The sequence below is a fragment of the Gossypium hirsutum genome, chromosome A10 (assembly GCF_007990345.1).
Source record: "Gossypium hirsutum isolate 1008001.06 chromosome A10, Gossypium_hirsutum_v2.1, whole genome shotgun sequence".
NCBI classification, from domain to species: domain Eukaryota; kingdom Viridiplantae; phylum Streptophyta; class Magnoliopsida; order Malvales; family Malvaceae; genus Gossypium; species Gossypium hirsutum.
In genome coordinates this window covers 50779956-50784026 of record NC_053433.1, presented here as the reverse complement: position 1 = coordinate 50784026, position 4071 = coordinate 50779956, and positions in this window count along the sequence as shown.

Below are 4071 nucleotides of genomic sequence, written 5' to 3'. Positions count from 1 at the left end.
AACATAGTTGTATTCGGCTAAATGCATTGAAAAATGACCAAATGTAAGGTGACTTGTCTAATAGTAAATCATGATGATAATATGATTTTTTTATGTGATGCATAAATGTCTTACTTGATAATTGATGAATGTTGAGAAGTGTATAGGTCAGTCCCTAAATTATGATTATAAACTGGTTGATTATGTGGTAATGTACATGTACCAAATATGATAAGATTCAGTTGATAAGATTATGTGTACCTGGTTTTCGTGAGTTCTATATATGTATGATTTTTTTTTAATATGAGTTTGAAGTGTACTGTAATTTGTATGTTTTACACATTCTATATGTTGCATTAAACTTTATATTCGGCTAAGGTTTTTAAAAAAAAAAGAGACCAAATGAGTAGTAATTCAAGCTATAAGGAAACATGATTATTTTTTTAACAAAACAGGGTTCGAGTATGAAATGAGATGTTAGTTTAATGTTAATGTTCATAAAATTTTACTTTGTGATTTAATTATTATTATATATATGTATTCAAAATGATCTAAGAGTTTATGTAATCGTTCGGAAGTTGTGTCTGGTCCGATAATGCCTCGTAACCCCATTCCGACGACGGATTCAGGTTAGGGGTGTTACATTTGATTGGTATCATAGCTACGGTTTAGTCGATTCTAGGACTAATCTAGCACGTGTGAGTCCAGCTATACATGCCATAATTATAAACTGTGATAGTGTGATGATTCCTTACAATTAAAAAAATGTGTTTTCTTATAGAAATGGATCCCGAACGAGTTGTAAAGGATGACATAGAAGATAATGCGCTCGATCTTGTCTAGGGGTAGCACCGGCTGACTCTAGGTCGATTTTAAATAGTATAGAGGGAGAGGTTAAGCAAGCCTTCTTCCAATTAATGAATGAGTGGTTCACGCAATTCGTTCGAACGAATTCTGCTGCTCAACAACCTCCACTCCCTCAAGTTCCTTTAACTTCCCAAGTTATGCAAAAAGAAAAGAAAAGAACAGCTGATTTTGAAGCCAAAGATTCTTGTAAAAGATCATCGGGTAAGGACTGGTTAACTTTGCATGATGCTGTCGTAAGTTGCAAAAGAAAGACTATTGATTTGTGGTGCCAAAATGATGAGATTATTTGGATTGAATCTAATGACCTGAATGGATTACCAGCGGTGATATCTTTGATGTTAGCTCAGAAATATGTGAGAAAAGGTTACGAAGCTTATTTTGCCTATGAGCTTGATAGTAAAGTGGCTGAAAGGAAGATTGAATCAGTACCTATTGTGTGTGAGTACTCAAATGTGTTACCTGAAGAATTGCCGGGTTTGCCATCTATTCAAGAAGTTAAGTTCGGTATTGAGTTAATGTTAGGGACAACTCCAATATCGATAGCTCCGTACAGAATGGCACCTACTATAATGCCCCGATTTTTGGGGCCTAGAAGAGTTGGGTTTTGAGTCTGGGATTCGGATAGAAGAAAACCTGAATAATTAAGAAGTTTTAAATATTATTGTTTAAGGAAAAAAATTTTGAATTAAATTACAACTAGAAAATTTTTTTACTGTATTTAGTATTACAGATATTTTAAATTTTTATGAAATTTTAATTAGTATTATGAGATAAAATTATTATTATTAGAAAAATATTACCGTATGTATGTTTCAAAATTTTTTATGAAAATTATTATTTACTGTATTATTGATATCTGAAATTTTTATTATTAGATATATTTATAAAATTATTATTATAATAATTATTATTAGATAGGAAAGAAAAAAATACATATATATTTATAAAAGTATTGTTGTTTTGGGGGTAAACTCTAGGAAAAAAATTGTTTTAATTTTTGCCTCATAGAGGGAATCTGGGCATAAGGCTTATAAAATAAATTGGGCAAGATTGGGCATGAAGAAGCGTACCTGGTCCAGTGGTTAGCATGCTAGGTAGTGGGAAGGATAGTTGGGGTTCGACTCCCAGTATGTGCAAAAGTGTTTTATTTCCCTTTATATCAGGGAACGATGCAGGAAAGCTATATATATAGTTGGGGCTAAAAGGTAACACAAAGGGAAGTTTGGTCCAATGGCAGAGGCGCTGGGAGTGTGGTATAGTGCCTAGGTTCGAGGGTTGGTGCATGCAAAGGCTTGTTTTTATTTTAGAAGCTAGGTCGCACTAAAGTAAGGTTTAAGAATAGTTGTGACCGAGTTATGCTACAAGGACGCTTATGGCATAGTGGCAGTAGGGTGCTAGGAGTTCCACAAGGGCATAGGTTCGAGTTGTGTGGAAGGCGAAATTCCCTTTTTATTTTTAAGCGGACCAAAGCTTCAGCAAGTAAGGTTTATAATTAATTGTAACCATATATTAGTAAAGGAGAAAATGTGGTGCAGTGGCCAGCAGCTCGGGCGAAGGCGCAAGGGCGCAAGGCGGACGGAGGTTTGGGGTTTAAGCTTCATTTTGCGCACGCAAGGTTGGGATTTTTGCTGCATGCGTGGGGAAGGAGTTGGGGTCTGATCAGGACTCCTGGCATGCTGAAGCAGTGCAAACGGTGGGCTAATCGGTCAAGAGTTTGAATGGAATTCAAACATTGAATGTGGCCAAAAATCAAGGAGCAATTTGGGGAATTGGAATTTAGGAATAATTCCTATGCCGAAATACACTCACTCGGCCATAGCTAATAAGTGCCGTATATTTTGGCCTTTAGGATTCAGTTTTTTTTCTTCTTCTATTTTCTTTTCTTTTCTCTTCTCTTCATCTACTTTCTCTTCTTCTTTTCCTCCATAGCCGAATCCTTCTACTATTTTACTCATCTCCACTTTCTAAACATTTGTTCCTAAGCTTTATACACAAAAGTCGAAATCCTGAAAGCCTATATTTCTTCTGTGCCGATTTCTCCTAGCGAAACTCTCTGATTCTTCTCCATCTTGTGGCCGATTCTTTCTTCTTCCAAACCCTAAAATTCTATCGACAAAGCCACTACAAAACTCTTATATCTCATCTTCTTTACTGTTTCAAAAAGCCGAAATCCCCATAGTTTAGGGGCATAGTCGAATCTTTAGACCAGAAAAGGACCGACTTCTGCTAGGGTTTGAAGGTTAGATCTACATCAGAATTGAATAAGAACTAAAGTGGAATCGTTGGCTGAAGGAACCGGTGGTAAGTTTTTGAAACTATTTATTTATTTCGGGAGTTAAGAAAATCCGAAACCCTTAAGGGTGGCTAGCGTTTTGGACTAAGGATTTTGTGCCTCTTTCTGTTTGGTTGTGTAAGTGTTAGCATGAGCAAGGGGACGTACAAAAAAGGGCTTGAAGACTAATTCGGTTGGCTTTTCAGAACTAACCCATGTTTTGGCAAAAGGTAAAGAACTCTAGGATCTAAGGCTGTGTTGGCCGAATATGGTAAGGGGTTAAAAACATAGTTTGTTTTTGATATTTAGATTGACGTGGTAGTAATCCAATTGTAGGCAGTTCGTGTGAGTGGATCTCGCCAACGTACCATTCTAAATCAGGTGTGTATCGAACACCCTCTCATAGTTCAATTCGGCAAAAGCTGAAATGCCGAAATTTCGGCATTTCGTGGGCTTGTGATTGTGCGAGTGCTCACAAGATGTTTAGAAATCATTAGATCTGAAATCTCAAAGTGGTAAGTTAGTCGTGTGTGAAATTTCGTGCACTTCGGTAATTGGGCCTCGATAGGCTAAAACTAGGCCCAATGGGCTTACGGGTTAATAAATAATAAAAATATATAATATAAAAAAATAGGCAAAAGTATGTTCTGTTAGATTGTAGAATCGAAACTGCTTAAACCAGTAAACTGGTCATAAAACTTGAGTTAAATGGGCTTAAATTGCTAGTGGACACTGTAGGGCCCATTAGGGGTTTTAAGGCCCAATAGCTAAAATTGTGAAATTGAGATAAATAAATTATTACGATGAAAAATGGTATAGTAAGGACCGTAACATTCATGAGAACCATTAAAACTGATAAAATTACTGAAATACCTTTATAGGTGGAAAATTTACAGATTTACCCCTAGGAGTAAAATTACTGATATACCCCTAGGGTTAAGGTTGACCTGAAT